Here is a 20,369-nt window from a genome sequence, read left to right on the forward strand (position 1 = left end):
GCCGAAGTCTTCCAGAACACTATTAGGGGGGCGCTGGCAGGCCTTAAAGGCGTCTTGAATATGAGTGACGACATCTTGGTGTTTGCCGACTCGGAAGCAGAACACATGAAGAGGCTCGAGAGCACGCTGAAAAGGTTGAGTGATCTGGGACTTACCCTACACCGTCAAAAGTGTGAATTCTTTAAAGACCGGATAGGGTTTTTTGGATTTATTTTTCACGCCGCTGGAGTGTCACCAGATCCAGCTAAGATCAGAGACATTCGAGAAGCTGCGGCACCATCATCCCCCACGGAGGTAAGGAGCTTCTTGGGGATGGTGAATTACTGTGGGCGCTTCATCAAGGGTTTGGCTTCCTTGTCTGAACCCCTCAGGGCGCTGACCAGGAACGACGCCGTGTGGAGGTGGGAAAGCAAGGAACAGGAGGCATTTCAGGCCCTCAAGAATGCTCTGTCCGATGGGGACACCATGGTGTACTTTAACCCTTCCGTGGAATCGGAGATTGTTGTGGATGCCAGTCCCGTGGGTGTTGGGGCAGTACTATTGCAGCCTGATGAAAGGGGGGACATGCGTCCCATCGCGTACGCGAGTAAGGCTCTCTCCAACACCAAAATGCGATATTCGCAAATTGAAAGGGAGGCGCTAGCCATTCTGTGGGGCTGTCACCATTTTCGACTGTACATCCTGGGCAAGCCTGTCGTAGTGGTGACGGACCACAAGCTGCTGCTGCCCATATTGGTGGGGGTGTCTTTGAAGCCGCCGCCCAGGATCGAGAGGTGGATGTTAGCCCTAATGGAGTATGGGGTTCGACTAATATACAGACCGGGAACCAACAACCCGGCAGACTATCTCTCACGACACCCCAACACAGAGAATACGGACAAGGACGGTGGCGTGTCCGACTGCCAAGGGTTGCTCTGTCACGTGGTGGATGGGGCGCTACCGGTGGCGCTGTCCAGGCTGGCTATAGCGACGGAATCATCCAAGGATGAGGTGTTCGGCATCATCAAGGCGGCCGTGAGAAGTGGCGACTGTAGAGAGGTGCTGCGTAACAATTCACGGCGACAGTCAGATGCCCAAAAGGACCTGCAGGCACTCTGGAAGGTACGGGATGAACTGTCGGTCTCAGATGATGGATTGATTCTAAGAGGGAGGCAGATTGTGATCCCGCAGGCGTTAAGGATGCGTGTGTTAGAGCTGGCTCATATCGGGTATCAAGGGGTCGTCAAGACCAAGGCGAGACTTCGGCCCAAGGTCTGGTTTCCTGATTTGGAGGGGATGGTGGAGAGTTTCGTGAGAAAGTGCTTGTCATGTCAGGCAGCCAACCCAGGAGACAAGGCCCCACCTATCAGTTCTATGGAACGGAGTGAGAAGCCGTGGGGAACCGTCCACGTGGATTTTGGCTCGACTGGTCGGGGCATGTATCTTCTGGTGGCGGTGGATCAGTGGTCGAGGTATCCGGAGGTGGAGGTGGTGGAGTCCACAGCGACGGAGTTTACCACGAGGGCCCTTGACAAAATGTTTGCGACGCATGGATTCCCAGAGATACTTTGCTCGGACAATGGACCGCCATTTACCGGCAGCCAGTTTGCCCAGTATCTTCAACATAGGGGGATCCATCAGCACAGGGTATCCCCGCTATGGCCTCGAGCGAACGGAGAGGCTGAAAGGATGATGCATACCTTGAATAAGGTACTGAGGATTTCCGCCAGTGGGGGTGAAGACCTTCTGAAAAAGCTCGTGGAGTTTCTGCGAGAATATCGCACCACGCCTCACCAATCGACGGGGGTTGCCCCTGCGGAGGTGCTGTTCGGGCGTTGCCCTTGGGGAATGATACCAGAAGTAGAGGGCAGGAGACCAGGTGTCATAGACAATGACAAAGTTCGAGAGGAGCGCGCCATGCGCAATCAGAAGGAGAGCGAGAGACGAGGTCTGCACGACACCGAGGTGTGTGTCGGAGACTCCGTGTTAGTTCGGAACCGACACCCCAAGGGCAAACTGTCTCTACCGTACGAGCCTCGCCCGTGGAAGGTCACCCACGTGAAAGGAACTATGGTGACAGCGGCCTGTGAATGCGGCACTGTCACCCGCAACAGGTCTTTCTTCAAAAAAGTGGACACATCACCAGAGGCCACAGGTCTAGAGGAGATGCCACACCAGGACACGATCCACGAGGCTCCAGACGAGGATCCCACCAGGGCCATCGCCCCTGCGGACGTCAGAACCAGTGGAACTTTGCCGGGTACCTCGAGGTACCCCGTGCGGAGGGACCGGAGACTGCCTGCTCACCTCAAGGACTATGTCCTGGACTCAGGGGACTGAGCCGAAGTCCCAACGGGCCGTCACCAGTGATGGGAGTATCCAGTTTGTGTTTACCAGTTTTGCGTTGTTAGAGCACCATATTGTTGTACTGTTTTGTTGATGGAAAAAAAAAGGGATGTGACGTCCCAGTCAGTTGTAGCGCATGCGCGAGCCTCGTTTGGGACCCGCGCATGCGCAGTTTAATAAACCGCGTCCGTGCAGGCAGTTGCCGCCGGGACGCGTAGCAGGCAGCATCGCGTCCCGTGTCTCTCTGAGTGTGTGCGTGCGTGCATGTATGCGTGTGAGCCACCCGAGGCACGGGTGGCTATACAACACTGACCAAGAAGAATGCTTTTACCGAGTGGTTACTCAGATGCAGACTACGAGCCTGTGCCTGAGCTATCCGAGGTGTATCACTGCCCCCAGAGCCGGCCTTAGGGGGGGCGAGCCGGGCGACCACCCGGGGCGCCACCCCCCCAGGGCGCCTTTTGCCCCTATCACGCCAGCTCGGGAGAGTCTTTCAAGGGCTCCCCCGAGCTGGCGTTGTGGGACAAGGCGCAGCAGGCGGCCTTTTACTGTAAAATGTGCCCGCGGCGGTGGGTGCATTTAAGTGCGCCCCTCCGCCGTGGACACTTTTCACAAGAAAAGGCGCCATTAGCCCCCCACCACGCCAGCTCCGGGGGTGCCTTTCAAGCGCTCCCCCGAGCTGGCGTGGTGGCAGAAGGTGTGTCAGGCGCCTCATTGTCATTGAACATTGAATGAACCTGCAATGGCGGGCTCATTCAGTGACAATGGGGTGCTAACGGCACCTATTTAACCTCCTCGCCGGAGCAAGGAGGTTAAAAAAAAAAAAAGTTTCCCATCCTGACTCTGCCCCCTTCCGCCCCGCCCCCTGTTAACTAGGGGGGTGCGGTGGGCGCGCCAGTTCGCCCAGGGCGCTGCTGCCCTTAAGGCCGGCCCTGAGTCTGCCCCGCACTGCTAGTTGGGAAACACCACATTTACACCCGTGGGTGAGATATACCCCTGCCAGAGTAGTTCGTCACCTTTTAGACCAGAGTCTGGCTTTTCATTTTTTTGCATTGGATTTAGTTGATGTCGGCTTTTGGAACTTGAACCTTTTGCAGGTGCACAATGCACAATGATTGTCCCCTTATAAGCATGCCCCGGGCACGAGTCTTTGTCTCTGTATGTCGTTGACAGGTGTTAATATTACCTAACACAAAGGTCATTATTTTGACGTTGGATGATGAAACACCATGTTGGCCAGACCAAGATTCAAACTTCTGACAGAGATCCCTCAGATCTCTGCAGGGGCGTTCAGTTCAACCCGCTGAACTATGTTACCATCATTGTGGTGCATTTTAAGGCATGGCCTTACATATGCATACAGCTGAGTACACCAGACTAATCCATCAAGAATTTATATTTAGAATCATGGTTTGTCACGAAGTTTATCAACTTTGCAAATAGTATCTGGAACTCACCCCCAACATATGCAACGAGCCCTCTCAGTATCACTTCAAGAAGCTTCTAAAAACGTGGTTATTTAATACATTCTAACCTGTATGTTTCACATGTTATACCTACAACCATATGCTTTGCTGATTAACTGTAAATGTATACTGCTATTAACTCAAACTGACCTCACCTTCCTGGAACCAGTAAGTATTTATGTAACTATGTAACCTACGCCGTGATACGCCAGTGTTTGGGCGTATAATCAAATGTAATAAATAAATAAATAAATAAAAGTAGCTCACTGTAAATTAGTGGAGCTCACGGATTTCCGCATACACACAGTCGTTTCTCTTCCTTGTATTTGCAATTGTATTGTGGAGAATCACGAACCTTAATGTTTAATGTGCATGCTTTACTAGACTGGCTTGTACTTGTTTTGCAAACACGCACTCTGTTGTGTTCTTTTGCCATTTCAGAGTGGATCATACTTGCTTTGCCTAACACATTTATATTAAGAATTATTATATATTGTTAGGTTTACCATGTGGTTTAATGTTTTTACTGTAGCTTTATTGAACACACGATAGCTTTTTAAAGATAACTATGCAGCATTATATGTTGGTGCACATCTAAAGAAAGGACAGGATCAGCTAGAGGCGGGTGCTTCAATTGCAAAATGCGCAACCAAGAAACATGGCTCAAATTCTGACTTACCCAAACTGTGTGACCCTGTGCACATACATTTACATTGCTCTGTCTTATTTCTCTTAGCTACTAAAACTGGGGTAACTTACAAGTGATTTTCTTTTTTTAAAACTTTTGTTTATTGGCAGAAGGTTACAACAGGTACAGCACAGATTGTGCAGACAGAGACAAACATCTTTGTATCACCCATAGGGCTTACATCTTAAGCAGTTCAGATCATCACAAACAGAGCCCGAATATTCAGTTCCTATGGTACGTTGGGCAGGCTTGATGGAGGGGTGGAGGTCCACTCCACCTCGTCTCTGCTATTCAGGTAGCTGCAGAATTCGGTCCACACATTTTTGGGGCGGGATGGGATAGGCAGGGAACCGATGTAATCCTCTTCACACATTTGTACCCAGGTGAGGGCTTTCAACCACATCTCGAAGGTGGGGGGAGTGCTGCGCTTCCAGCATTGCAATATGCATTTCTTGGCTACAATGGCACTTACATTTAGAAACTTTGACATTTTCCTTTCATTTTCCCCAGCCCAGATTCCGAACAACAAGGCTAGCGGGTCCAGGCCCACTTGGGACCCAATTATCTCTGAAAGCGCCTTTGTCACTTCCGTCCAGAACGCCTCCAGCACGGCACAGGACCAAAACATATGTACATGATCTGCCACTTCAAATTTACATTTCCGACACGTGTGGGACGGAGTATGTGTGAATTTCGTTACTCTGTGCAGTGTGTAATAGAGCCTGTTAAGGAGTTTGTATTGTATGCAGCGGAATCTGGCGCTCAAGGAGACCTTGCGTGTATGTACACACATCTTGCTCCATATCTCATCGGTGATTTCCATTTCGAGCTCCCTAGCCCATGCTTCCCGTGGTTTTGGTGATATGTCCTCTAGTTTGGCTAGCGGCATTTTATATAGGGAGGATATTATGCCCCTGCACCCAGCGGAGTTCGCTATGTATTGGAGTTCGGGAGAGTCTGGGGGTTCGTGCGGGTGCGTAGGCCACATTGCTCTAAACCGCCGCCCGTAGCCTAAAGTACTGTAGCAGTTCAAGCGCTGAGTTGGAGTGTGCGTGTCGCCATGTCTGGGGGGTGATAAATATGCCATCCGCTCGGTAGCCCATGTCCTCCCAATGTTGTGAGAGGTGTTGGTCGTGTGTGGGGGCCAGTCCAGGGAATTGCCATATGGTGAACCATTTATAGTATAGGCAGTGGCCTTGTTCAGGGTGCAAAATATTCTTCCATGCTCTGATCGTGGCGGCCACGGGGTCTGACGGGGCGTCTGTCTGGAAGGTGCGGTGTAAAAGTAGGGTCATGATGTTAGTTCCTTCACCTGCCAGTTTCTCTAATTTGGCGTGAGGTGGCGGGTTTAGGTGTGTGTACCAGTGAGTGGCGTGTTGGGCTTGTGCTGCGTTCCAGTATAAAATTAAGTCTGGGGCTGTGAAACCCCCTTTCTCATATGGTAAGGTCATAAGATGCCACTTCCTACGGACCGCACCGGAGTGCCAGAGGAATTGAGCACACGCCGAGTGGAGCTTCTTAAAATATTGCCTCCCGGGCCATATTGGTACATTAGCAAAAATGTAGAGGAGCTTGGGGACCACAACCATTTTTATAAGGGATAATCTGCCCGGCAGGGACAATGGGAGGTTGCGCCACTTGAGCATTTTGGATTCCACAAGCTGTGCCGTTGTCTCGTAGTTGTCTGCCCGTAGGGAAGCTACGGTCAGTGACACTTTTACCCCAAGGTATCGGACGCCACTTGGAGACCAGCGCAGGGGGAATTCGTATGTCGGCTGTAGGGTTGCACTGGAGAGGGGAAACATTTATGATTTTGAATAGTTTATGGTGAAACCTGAGTATGTGCCTATTTTTGTTATGTCCCGGATGATAGGATCTAGGTGTGTGGAGGGGTTCCTGACGTATAAGAGTATGTCATCAGCGTACAGGGAGATGATTTCCGGCGTGTCTTGCAGGCGAATGCCCTTGTTGGTGTGCCTATCCCTGATATGGTACGCCATGGGCTCAATGGTGAGCGCGAATAGGATGGGGGAAAAAGGACACTCCTGACGGGTGCCCCTGTGTAGCACAAAGGGGGAGGAGTTGTTGACTAGTACCCTGTCCAGTGGCCCTGTATACAGTAGTTTTATATAGGAGAGCATGTTGGGTCCTATTCCCATCTTCTCTAGGACGGCCCATAAGTATTGCCAGGAAACCATGTCGAATGCCTTTTGGGCGTCTAGTGTGACTGCCACTGTGTCCGTCTTCGGGTCGATTCTGGAAATCACGTTAAATAGGCGGCGGATGTTAAGTGCTGTTGAGCGACCCAGAACAAAACCGCTTTGGTCAGCATGGACTAGGTGGGGCATGAATGGGAGGAACATGTTAGCGATTATTTTAGCAAAGATTTTCATGTCCGTATTAATGAGTGACAGGGGCCTATAGGACCTGCATTCGTCTGGGGGTTTCCCTGCTTTGGGGAGGACTGTTATTAGGGCTTCTCTTAAGGATGGAGGGAGGGTGTTTAATCTGAGAGATTCGATCCAGACCCCGTACAATACGGGTGCTAATATAGCAACATGCTCTTGACAGAACTCAGATGTGAGCCCATCGGGGCCCGGGGCCTTATTTTTAGGGAGGTGTGAGATTACTTGGACGATCTCGTCTAAGGTAAACGGGGTCTCGAGTTGTTCTCTGGTGTCTTGGGAGATGAGGGTCATAGGGATGCTTTCTAGTAGGTCGTCCAGATCATGGGTTGTGTGTTCATGCTGGGGGCCATAAAGGTTGGCATAGAAGCTAGCGAAGGTGTCTATGATGGCCTGGTCCGACCAGTGCCTTAAGCCTTGTTCGTCAATGATGCCATCTATGCGAGTCCTGCCGCCTTCCGCACGAACCAATTTAGCAAGAGTTCTTCCCGGCCTATCCCCCTCTCCATATCTACGGGCCGCCATGGGGCGGGCAAAGTATTGCACCTTGCTCAGGGTATGGGACTCAAACAATTCTAGTTCTGTTCTGATCTTAGCTAGGGTCGGCGGGGTTGGTGCGGAAACATAATCTCGTTCAAGGGCTCTTAGCCTGGCTTCAGAGGCATTTAAGGCTTGCCTTATGACTTTGAGAACCCCAGCCTCCCTCGATATACACATCCCTCGAATGTAGACTTTAAAAGCCTCCGAGCGGGTCCCCTCAGGGGTATCGGACGTATTATTGGTGTCAAAGAAGGTGTTTATGTCCGCCAGGATCTCGGCCTTAAAGACGATGTCAGAAAGAGCGCCTGGCTTAAAGCGCCAAGCGGGTCGAGCTGTCATTGTGTTACCAAGCTGGATCTGTAGCATCACAGGGGAGTGGTCTGAAAGAGTGCGTGCGAGGATCCTGGCCTCCGAAACCCTGCCCACTCGGCACCCGGACAAGAGGAACATATCTATCCTTGAGGAGCTATCGTGGACGGATGAATAAAAAGTGTAATCTCTTTCCTGGGGATGGAGTGTTCTCCACACATCATGTAAATTTAGGGAGCTCATATGCGAATGGAGTCGTTTGGCAGCTCGGGTTAAGACCCTGCGGGTAGTAGTCGTTCTATCAAGGACATTATCAAGTATGAGATTCATATCCCCTCCCCATATAATGGGGACTTCCACATATCGCATGAGGATAGCTGTTATTGTGTCTATAAGTTCGGGGGAGTCAGTGTTGGGCGCGTATGAGTTCACCAGTAAGCATTCTTCGTCAGCAATATTGCAGTGAAGAATCACATATCTACCGTCTGTGTCAATGTGGGATGTGTGGAGGGTGAATTTTATCAATCTGTGGATGAGCGTGAGGACTCCCCTAGCCTGAGTGGAGTATTGGGTATAGTACCTGTTGGGGCCCCAGGTTTGTGCCAGATTCGATGAGAGAAGTTTCAGGGCATGTGTCTCCTGCAGTAGGAGTACTTGGATATGGTGCCTCTGTGCGTATGCCGTGATCCTACGGGACTTTGTGAAATTCGTCAATTCCCGAACATTCCATGTCAGCATTTTAATAGCCATACAGACAATTTATGGGACATCCCTGAAGTAGGATCTTTCTCTGACTGCCGCCATGTGTGCTGTAATGTCGTGGAAACACCTCTCTGAAGTACCTGTCCAAAGCTCTCTGCCATTTTTAATGCAACATTCCCAAACTTCACCACCCCCCACCCTCACCGCCCGGTATAAACTAGCAGTGTATTGATACCCACCCCCAAACACCTGCGCGCCATCCCCAACTCGGCGACGCCTTAACAACAGCCCAACCAGGGCTTAAACACAAATACTCCGTCTTGGAGAGCATTGCAGCTGCAATGGGGGCTGCTGTTGCCGTCTGACCCACATTTTATTACTATTTTTATGAAGAAATATCATCAATTTGATTCGGCTGATGAAACAATAGTTACGAGGAAAGGGCACGCATGTTCTAGGATGGCGAGATCCAGGTAACCACTGCCCTGAAGTGACGTACAACAGTGAGGCCTGGCTTCCAAGGGCCGGGCCCAGTGTGTGGTGATACAGTCCGGTGGATTGAAGATGCATCCCCCAGATGAGTTATGCTCCTGGTCTGTAGATGTACGAGCAGCGTTGGGCCCATAAGGGAAATGATGGGGGGGACCGTCAGCTCGCTAGTGGGCTGTTCACAGGTTGGCCGCGGCCCTCAGGTTATAGTGCAGAGGCCAGGGCCATGTGTTAGTCATTGTCCATGGGGTCCCCTGGGGGGTCCACCAGCGGGATTTGTGCCACAATGAACTTGACTGCCTCGTCAGGGACCGTAAAGAAATACAATTTGTTGTGGTGGGTGATTTTAAGGCGAGCAGGGAAAAGCATTGCGTACTCAATTTTTCTGTCTCTCAGCATTTTTTTGACACCACCAAATTGGCGTTGTTACATTTGGACTGCCACCGAGAAATCCAGAAAGATCCTGATGATTTGTGAGTCCAGCCTCAATTCTCCCTTCTCCCTGGCCAAATGGAGTATGTGGTCCCTGTCTTTGTAGCTCAGCAGTTTAGCAATTATTGGTCTCCTGGCTTGGGCCGGGGTGCCAGCCAGCGATGCGCTCTTTCAACGGTAAAGAATGGTGAGAGAGTGGGCTTGTCGAGGAGATCTTTAAGGAGTTGTACGACCGCTTGTTCCATGCGACCTTGTAGCGCGGTCTCGGGAACCCCCACTATACGAATGTTATTTCTCTGCGATCTTGATTCAAGGTCATCGCACATAGCTTTGACCTGCTTCATATCACGAACGAGCTCAGACACAGTGTTTTGCAAGGTATGGACATTGTCCTCATTGGTTCCGATCCTTTTCTCCGCCTCGGCGATCCTGGCCCCGTGCTGATCGAGCTTGGCCCTTAGGGAGGCTACATTAGCATTGATGTCATCTAGCTTTTCATGGAAGGAAGCAATGTTTTTGGCCATGGACTCCATCATAGCAGTTAGATATGGTTGCGGGGGGTCCGGCAGGGCATCACCATCTTCTTGTGCTGCAGCCAAGGGTGCCTGGCCCGCCCTGGGCGTCATTTTGGCGAATTTATCCATGGCGCCCGCCTTGTTGGCGCCACGTGCCCTGTTGGACATTGCTGTACCAGGGGACCGTGCACCGCTTGGTAGGGTTAAAGATGGCCGCAAGCTGGGGCCTCCGGGGAGAGCATGGTGAGCGGCTAGTATTCGTGGCGTGTAGCAGGATCAGGTTGGGCGGTGCCAGTATTGCACGTATGGGCGAGGGTGGCTAATTCGTAGACTGGTAGTGCCGTCAGCGGGGCAGTGAGCCAAGTGTGAACAAGGGGGCCGTATGTTAGTGGGTTCCGCAGGTTACCCGTGGCGGCCGTGGGCTCAGCGGGCGGAGGAAGTTGAGGGGGGACAGGTGCGTCCAGTACAGCTAGGGTGGTATCCGAGCGTGGATGGGCTCGCCGAGTTTTGAGCAGTCAGCAAATGGAGGAGGCGGTATTGATCACCGCTATGTTCAATGATGGAGTAGGGTATTTCCACCTTCACTGGCAGTCCATGATTCCGAGACCCACCACGGGAGTCCGCCGCGCATGGATATGTGGGGTCCAGTGAGGCGAAGGCCAGTGCAGCGCGTAACGAGGGGGGGTGATTGGCGGGGTGGTCCAAAGGCCCCCCAGGATACAGGGTTGTGGTATCGCTCAGATCACCCACCTCATAGCCTTAAGGGTGGCTCAACCCGCGTGGCCGCCCACGTAGTGTTGTAGCACTCAAAGGAGGACCAGACGAGGGGTCGCCGGGGCGCGGGAGAAGGTGGTCCGCCGGCAGCGCCGCGGCTCTCCCACAATAGGGCCCGTAGCTTGCTCCGTGTTCCTAGGCCCTCAGCTGGTGACTGCAACTTCAGGGCGCAAGAAGGCCGCAGGTTTGTGCCACAGATGTCTCCTCCCCGGTGATTGAGAGGTGGGTGGGCACCGGTCCGCAGGGACGCTGCGGGCCGCACAGTGCGGCGCCCTGTCCCTCCACACCTCCAGGGCCGCTCACGTATGTCAGCGCGGGAGGGCTCCAGCCCAACCCGCGGGAGCGGTGGAGGTAAGGCCGCTCCCTCGTCCGCCCGGAGACGCCACCGGAGCAGTAGATTCAGGCGGCTCGGCGTATGTCCACAAGCGGGGGCGGCGGGGAGTCCGAGGTCCTGCCCCAGCGGTCACCAGCAGCGAGCGGGTCCCCCCGGCGAGGGAGTGCCCCAGGGGCACCGCGCGGGGAGCAATCAAGTCGGCAGCAGGGGATTCAGTATGGAGGCCTCAAGCCGTCACAAGGCCGGCGTCCGCCGCAGGGGTTCCCGACTCCGATTTTCTCCAAAAGTTCGGGCAAATATAGAGGAGAGTGTATGCTGGCAAGTCGTTGCAGAATTATTGCTGGATGTGTAGGATTAGCGCCGATATTCGTCGGATCTGGGCGGGCAGGTCCGGAGCTCAAAAGCTAAGCAGCCATTTTCTAGGCTGCTCAACAGCGCCCCCCCCCCCTTAAATGTGCATTATAGGACAGTACTCACTTGTGCATAGTTTGATATACTCCAGTGTTCCCTCATTTGTAATATTGACAGTTTATATAGTGAATACAACATACTGAATTGTCTCTTAGTTTACTCATGGAAGGTCACTACCCACAGCTCTCTCTGCACATAGATGTGTGAAATAAATGATACTACAATGTTTGGTGGGTGGGGCTTGGAGATTCATATCCCAAAAATTGCTCTGGGTGTTAGAACCTGCCCACAAGCGACCTGTGGTTTATTCAGAATTCAAACTTTAAAAATCTGGTAGCCCACGGATATTTGTAAGGCACTCAGAGGGAGCCAACCATCCAAACACTCTGTTGCAACCCCCTTTATCTTCCCCATCTTTACTTGTTTGCACTGCAGTGGGATGCCAGTGCAGACTGTCGGTCAGAAAAGGGCTTCTTCTAGCACCAGTGGGCACCATTGCTCGAAATACGAAGGGTCAGAGATGAACATTGATAAGACCCCTTTTCTATTTCTAGCACAGGCAGGCTCTGGAAATAACGAAAATGTCAATTTCTAGCCTGCGGAGATTACTGCGCTGTAAATAGCAAACAAGTTGTTTTCCCAGTGCGAGAGGGCTGGCTCTCAATACAGATAGAAACATGTTTTTTTTTCTATTCTTAGCCTATAATTAAGTTTGAAATTGAGTTAAAAAAAAAGGAACTGTGGGGGTGACAGCCTGCCTTTCTCTGCAGGGCACTTGTCAGCCTTAAACCCTTGATGTTTTTTGGCCATACATCACCGACATTTTTTTTAAAGTTCGACGCACCTCATACCTGCTGAAATTCGAATGGTTTGACTTTCCCTCAAACTGGTTGAAGCAGTAATAATTATGACAGAGACACATCCTGCAAATGTAGAGGAACAAAATGGGAGATATGAAGTCACAGCAGACATTATAGGAAATAGTTACTAATCAGTTCAAAACAATTATTTAATAAGGGTCGGTTTTCTGGCTCGTGAAGGTTTCCTTTTTAGTGGGGTGCACCTCATTGCCAGTTGGGAAATCACACAGTCACAAATCTCTAATATTACTGAAAAAGCTACACCCATGGATGTTGTGACTTAAGCCCCTGCTGGGCTCGTCCTGTGTGAGGCGTGGGGCACACGCAGTCCCACCAAGTGGTGCCTCGGAATAAAAGCAGGGCACGGCTCCCCGCCGACCCTGTGAAACCATCTCTACTGTGACAAGACACAGAACAAGAAGCATTTCAAACCGGCTACACTCTGAACCAGAGAAATTGGAGTAATGAGACACAGCCTCACCAAAACTGTTAGCAAGATAAAGTTCTCTCGTGCACCAGTCCACAGCGAAGACCCTGTGAAACCAGCCCTACTGTGACAAGCCTCGGTGTCCATAAATCACAGCTGATGGATCAAATCCATCAGCAAGAAGAAGAAAGACAGAACCATGCGCCAGTCGACACCACCTAACTCTCCCTGTGTCCCTCAGTGCAGCGCTGCGTCAGCGCTATCACCTAGCTGCAGGGCCCTGTTCGAGAGCTGCCCGGCAACCCCGAGCCCTCATAACAACTGGGGCATAGACAGGGAAGGGCCTGTGTGGGCAAGGCCCACCCAAAATCTTTGAATGCCTGCTCTAAAACACAGGAACCTGAGGCCTGGAGAGGAGTTTTTGGTTCAGAGCTGGTGAGGAAACAGGTAATAAACAAAAATGTGAATGCGTGCGTGAGAGGGTGTTGGATGTGTATGAACTAAGTCTGTGTGTAACCTTGTACCTTGCATTGTACCTTTCTCTAAGTTTATCTACTTGGGCGGCTTCCCTGTAACCCTTAATCAAGCCTTCTTAAGCACTGTTACAGCGCCTCATGCCTGTGGGCTGTAGTGTGCTCTATAAATACAAATAAATAAATATGTGTGTGTCTGCATACATGGGAGAAGGTGTCCGTTCAAGTGCGTGAATGAATGAGAGTGCAGTGTGAATGGTGTGTATGTATGGGTGTGAGAGTGTGTGTGAATGAGAATGCAGTGCAAATGTTCTGGGTGCTCATGTGAATGATCGAAAGAGAAGCTGCATGGGTGAGTGACTGATGGGTATGAATGTGTGTGTGTGTGTGCATGCGCGTGGGGTAAGGACTGTCGGTGTCAATGACCTTGCAAGATGTGTCTACCATGGGATTAACAGATGTTCCACTGTGTAAGGACTGTGCATTAATTAGTGACTTTGTACAGAGTAAATATGGAGGGAATGACTATGGGCATTGAAGTCTAGAGGTTGCAGGACTTAGAGGAAGAGGTTTCACAGCAAGTAATGCATATGGGATAATGTGTAAAGAGCAGAAAGGCCTACATTAAATACCCGTGTATGGCTGCAGTGGGGAGGCAATGGCTGCCAGTTAGGGGGCCGGGTTGCCATTGTGCAATCCTCATTGGCCAATGATTTCTTACTTTTGGCTAGCAGGTGCCACTTGTACAGCCAGTAATTTTGTTAAGTTGGCTGAAATGTGCAAAAGGAAGCGTGGTTTACTTGGGTCAACATTTCAGAAGTTGATCATCATACAATGATAAGAAGTAGGGGTAGGCGGATTGATTGGACGTGAGGCTGTGAGAAGACTTTACACGGATGCACTTTCTGTGCTTGGTATGCTGGTATGGGCTCTTCCCATTCCCTTTCTTATTAAGGTGGGGCATATGTATGTTTTTTGGGTAAGCCACCTCTGTCTATTTCTTTGTGCTGCTTGGGCAACCACACAGACCTCATCCCCCAGCTTCCACGATGATGCAGCAATCCCTGGAACCCCAACTGGACCTTCCTATCCTTTCGGCTCCCACTCCTTTACCACGCCCACCAACTCCATCTCAGGAAATCTCCAAGGGTCTTGCCTTTATATGGCAATCTAAGGAAGGGTGAACATGCTCTACCAGATGGCTGTACTTTGCCAAAACCTTTGTCTGAGCCCCTTGTACTCTCCATTTCCTTGCTGTTCTCCTAATTGTCTGACCACGCAATTGGTGTGCAGACTCTATCTCTCCTGCCCAACACAACTCCTCCATGGCATCTCTCCCCTTGTCTCATACACCCACTCTTTCAACTTTGCCCTACAGGCCCGTCCTCCAGACCCTCTCTTCCCTCTGCAAGACCCCCTCTGAGTCCCTCAAAGCAATCTCCCAGTCCCATCGCAAACCGTTTACCCTTCGTCCTGGTCCGCTATGCCTGCATTCCCTCTTTGTTAGCTCCCCCCTTGCTGTCCCCTCCTTAACTAGTCTTTTACCTCATAGCTTTCAAAGTGCCCTCAGAATGGCATCAAGGCTACAGGCAACGGACTGGGGTAGCTCTGTAAGAATACAGTTAGTGGCTGCATAATACACAGTGGTCAGTTGGATGCATAAGGCTGTAGGGAGTAAATGGGGTGCTGGTGCAATGCTGGACTAGGCAACATATGATTATTGTTAAGTCTATGAAGGGCAACAGTTGCCTCTGTAAGGATGCAGTCAGCAGGGGTGTCTTAGTAGTGTAACGCTCTTTAAGACTATTCCCTCCCCTCCTTAGTTCAGTATCAGCAAACTAATTACTACTTATAATAGTAGGTATATTTCAATGAGCAAATACGTGCATGAATGCGGTCAGGGGGAATCTGAGCATTGATGTTTTCTCACATAATGGCTTCTTTTACTAGCATTTCTGTGCTAAGGCCACTTTAGGAGTGTTATAATGTGGGGTTTGGGTGGGAGGTTAATTTTGCAATGGTGTAGGCAGCCTGGAAGTTTACTTAATGTGGTATGGCATTTTAAAATTGCATTAACGACAATGCAAACGTAATGTGTGTTCTTGCATCGGTAAGGAGCATTTGTGAAGCCTGCACAAAATATTTCCTTACTGGCCCATTACATTTTCTACTAGTGCTAAGGGCAAAGTCAACATGATGAGGGTTCTTACAAGGTGAGGGACATTTGTGCATGCAGGAAGTAGATCATTTGTATTTGTATTTTATTTATTTATATAGCGCACCAGACCCTGAGGGCAACCGGGCGCATTATTTAGAACATATGATGTGAATTTACTGTGGCATGACATGTTTTACTGACATTAGGGAAACATGTGTGTTCTTACATTTTGGGGAGGCATTCATGCAGTTAGCAAAGACATGTTTCCTACGTGGCATTGTATTTCTTAATATTGTTAAGGAAAAAGCCAATATGATGAGTGTTCTTATATGGTGGGGATGGGCATTTGTGAATTCAGCAAGAACATGTTTACTGTGACATGAGATATTTACTGGCTGTAAAGGCAAAGCCAACAGGAGTATGTTCTAATATGGGGATTGTGGCATATATTGGCAGAGCCAGCATGAACATGTTTTCCTAATGTATCATTACTCACATTATGGACAAAGCAAACTTGAGTATGTTTTATGTGGGAATAATGCCATACGTTGGTGCAGCCAGTATGGACACATACAGGAACATTCAGCATGAACATTATTTTTATACTGGCATATAGTGGACAAAGGGATCACGAAAACGCTCCCGTGCACTGTTGGGGATTTGTAGTCCAATTGATTTTTTCATGTCTTATTTTACCAAACTGATTATAAATTGTGTGGCTTTTTACTCAATTTTTTTCAGAAATAGTGTTGTAAAATGCACAATTGTATCCAATTATTAAAAAATTATTCTTGGGGGTGCAACCTCCCATCAATGGTCATTGGTTGGTTTGTGCTCCCTAGCTACGTTCAGTCGCTCCACTATATTCTTGGAAGAAGAAACACCCTTCTGGTGGTCCCAACTACATTAGCTTCAGGCCCCACTTGTTGAAATGTTGAATAATCCTGGCTACTCCTCTGCATAACAATGTATATACAGTGCTGGTCATTGGGCTGGCTGTTGGGGGATCCGAGATCCGGCACCAGATATGGAGCCGGATCTCGGGATGCGGCCAGAGTCAGCCGCCCAAGCCCATGAACGTGCTACTTAAAAAAAAGAAGAAAAAAAAAAAAGCGCCTGGGACGGTAGCATTGCCTTTTACTGCGGCTTTGGCACTGGGTTTTTTTTTTCTTTTTTTTTCATGTATTCCAGCATTGCTGGATGTCCACTACGAGCCCCGCCCCTCTATGCCATGACCCCTCGGGTACTGCCCCCTCTCCAAAATCCCCCCCCACCCCAGCCCTTGTGTTGTGGGATCCCCCACCACATTTTGTCCATTCCCGCCACTGTGTATATGTACATACCTGACTGTATAGTAAGTATAGCAGCAGAGAAAGGAGGATTCGCGGCTGTGGCGCCTTCTGTCCTGAGTCTCCCTGTTCAGAATAATGGGATGGGTGGAGACCCTTCTCTGGTGGCAATGTATCTCAGCGTCTTTCAAAGCTCCGAGGCGCGGTGCTGCCAACCCCCACGCGGGAGAGACGGCAGTAAACCCTACTCTGGCAGGTGCTCGGGTCGTGTACGCACCTGGCTGCATCTAATAGGCCTACCGTTAACTGTGTTAGGATCCACTCCAAAGCAGAAGGCCGTAAACGCTCCTGTTTGTTTACCAGAGAAGCAGGTGCAGGAGCATATGTGGCGCGAGGACCATAGAGTACTTCCGCGTGTGAGGAGCCAGCTGGCAGGGAAGAAACGACGAGAGGGGTTAGAGAGGGGAGTACACAGAAAATAGGGGACATACCAGACGGGGAAGGGCATTGCGTCGCACTAGGGGGGCCATCTGAACGATTAGCTCGAAGCACCAGAGCACGCCCCACTCCCGCTGCTCCTCTGCTGCTCCCCCGCACTGCACTTCCTTCTATCAAAAATCATTACATCATTGGAATTAAAAACATGTTTTTACTTGTACTTAAAATCAACAATGAGACAACTTTTTATATACAAAAATATCACCAACAGGAATTCAATTTCATTAGCCTATCTATATGTTAATTATGATCTAAATGAAGGGCACTGTTGCTGTAATATGTCCACCCATTTTAATGGCCAATATCTTTCAGTTGGTGAAAACAGCGCCCAGAGGCTGTTCCAAATACTCCCAGAGAAGCATAGAAAGTGGCAGGGGCGCCGAGTACGCAGGCGCTCTGGGGCGGCAACCCCCACGAAACTCCATTTTCATGTAAGTCCCTATTCTTAGAATGGGACGTTTTTTTTATTTACCGGACACCCTCACCCCAAGTCAGACCCCCCCCCGCACCCCCTCAACCCGTACCCCATCCTCTGTCCCCGGGGGAAAACCAAATGTCGGCACCTCTAGAAGGTGGGTGTGAAAGAAAGGGAAAGAGAGGCGCTGGGGAACAAGAGGCAGTTCACATCTATATTAAGTACGGTTAGGTTACAAAGAGTGCCTCGAAACTGCTCGAAAGCGCTATCTTCGAAGACAAGAGACGCAGGTAGGCTATGAAGGGAAGCAGTCATATAGCCATATGATGTGAGTAAATAGCACTAATTATGACAGTACGTGCCAAATGGTCTGAGTGAATGATTATTTAATGGCAAAATCTACCATTTATGGAAGACGTTTGTATAAGGTTAGTTGTCTTAAACCAATTCATAACAAATAAATAAAATCTGCCGTATAGTGAGAGGACCTGAGGATAGGATGGCAATATCTAAAAATGGCAGGGTTACTTAGGTAAAAAGGTGGCCAAGTGTTCTGAGTCACTGGACACATAACTTCTGGCAAATAGGTGCAGGCTGGATGGGGAGCTCACTTGCAAAATGCTCATTTTAGAAATAAGTTTGCAACCCTGGCTGGACTTCATCCTTCTGTGGGTGATGAACTCCAATCAGTGGGTAATAACACTGATAATGACAGCGCTTAGAAGCGATCCACCTGCACGAGGCGCTATGAAAATCACCAGATTAATAGTATATGGTGCTGGTGTAAGACCAACATATTGACATACCTAGTAAATTGTGTGATGTGATGTTGTCTGATGACAAAAGCTGACAGTTGGAATGTCTAGGTGGCAATAATGCGAGTAATTTACTGTTCTGTTATACTATGTTAACAGGGTTAGTTCCACTCACCTCTGCCACTGGCATGGCCTCCAGGCGCTCTGGCGGGTCTGGAAGAGAGTGGGTGGGCTTGGTTAATTAGCGGGAAAGGCAAGCGTTCAGTGCTTTGTGTATGATGACATTTTGCCTTTGCTATGTTGTGAGTATGTGACCATACCCTGACAAAACCTAGCACATGATGATAATTTGGCTATGCAATTGCAACACTAGGCAACCCATGAAGGCACTTGGGCAGGTGATATCAAGGCCTACAATAGCAACAAACGACACATGTTCACTAGACTCTAGTCAAAATGCTTATCTTTGTCATTACGCCCCTAAAACGGAAAGGGCAGCAACAAAGATAATGGGTAACTTTATGCCTCCCAGTAAACTGAATCGTTTGGCATTGTGACTCCATGCCACTTAAACACATGCCCTCCAGTCCTAGGCTTTCAGGTAACAGACTGGTTAATTCTCGGACTTGGAATCATTTTTGCTTTCAACCGAATGACATACCAGAAAACAATGATATTGTAAAGAAACCTCTATTTTTTAAAATGATTTATTTGCATTTTTAAAGCGCTTACACAGCCCGGGGGCATGAAGGCGCTGTTACAGGAATATGTCTTAGTTGCCTATTTATAAGTGCTTAATACCCAGAGGTTTCTAAGCACGGACCCGGGGATCAAACCTGTGTTGCTTCGCGCTGTCTTGTTGCTGCTGAGCTATCCTCCTGGGATAATGTCCAGATGACATGGACTTACTCATTTGATCTCCCTAAAACATCACATATACAAGAAAATGATTCATAAATGAATGCAAATTCGTCCCTTAATCATTCATATATTATACCTTCTTTTGGTCATTTACTTCTGTCTTCCAGCCCTGTCCCCACAACCTCCTGCAGGCAGTCTCTGGCCCTCGATTAAGCCAGCAGAAAAACAGCCTCTTTAGTGCCTCGTGAACCCCCAACCCTGCATTCTGGCATGCCAGTGCCCCTGCGCAGCAATGATAACACTGGCAACGGCTGTGGGGGTAGTTCAGGGATGTTTAATGTCACAGAGATGCTACTGCAGGAGGTGGGAGATGTATGAAGCCTTTCGCTGCACCGTGGGTGGTAGATGGATATGGGCAGGGCAGTCGAGGGTACAAGCGGGTGGACGGAGTGCCCCCACTTTTTTCAGGAGTCCCCACACTTTTTTCAGAAGGCACCTTGATATACTAATTTCTGGTGACGCCACATTCAATTGTTATGTTAATGAGTTCCCCACACTTTTTTTCTTTTTAGGACATATATGGGCAGGGCAGGTTATCATCCTCTGCTCCTGTCCTCATATTGCTGATGATTGTTAATGATGTCAAAATTCAAATGCCGAACGCTCTCCCAGGTGGGAGATTTACAGGCTGTCCCTGCTGTGCCCTAGTCCCCACTCGCGCGCCCCAGGCAGTTGCCCGGTGCACCCACACCTAGTATTGGCTTTGATTGTGTAGATGGCATAAAGGGGTACTGGTGGCTAAAATAGGAGTATAGGTTGCGAGTGATAGAAGGGGTGAGGTCTGGGGAAACGATAATGGGGAAATGGAGAGGGGTACAATGTGGCAAAGGCGCTATATGGAGACAGGAAGCAGTTATATTCCTTTATCTGAATGAGCTAGGGGACCTCCGAAACAGCTGATTTCTTTGTTGAAAGGAACAAGGGAAAGGGGAGAGAAAGATAGCTCAGCCAGTTGAGCACCCGAAACAATGATCTGTGTTCAACCTACAGGTAATTTTTTCGAATTCCAGCAGGACCGACTCAAGTCTTTCACCCTTCCGAAGTCGAGGAAAGAAGCATCAGATTGTAGGTCCAATACTGCTCGCCTCAAGCAAACTGTGCCTTGTGATTCCTGAACAGTGAGGAAATGGACCTGAACCCTCAAGCTTGGCAGGAGTGTCCCATATGGCTCACCACTTCCACA

The 20,369-nt window shown here is 49.6% G+C and overlaps 1 long non-coding RNA gene across 1 annotated transcript in view; it reads right to left on the reverse strand.

Annotated features, from left to right (window-relative positions):
• Positions 1-16,981, reverse strand: part of LOC138566009 (uncharacterized) — a 148,440-nt gene extending 131,459 nt beyond the window's left edge. Inside the window, exon 1 of the long non-coding RNA XR_011301777.1 lies at positions 16,652-16,981. This is a non-coding gene — a long non-coding RNA (uncharacterized lncRNA). The remainder of the gene's footprint in view (positions 1-16,651) is intronic.
• Positions 16,982-20,369: the final 3,388 nt, after the last annotated feature.

This window comes from Ambystoma mexicanum, chromosome 2p, assembly GCF_040938575.1.
Source record: "Ambystoma mexicanum isolate Mex_15411 chromosome 2p, UKY_AmexF1_1, whole genome shotgun sequence".
In the NCBI taxonomy this organism is placed as follows: domain Eukaryota; kingdom Metazoa; phylum Chordata; class Amphibia; order Caudata; family Ambystomatidae; genus Ambystoma; species Ambystoma mexicanum.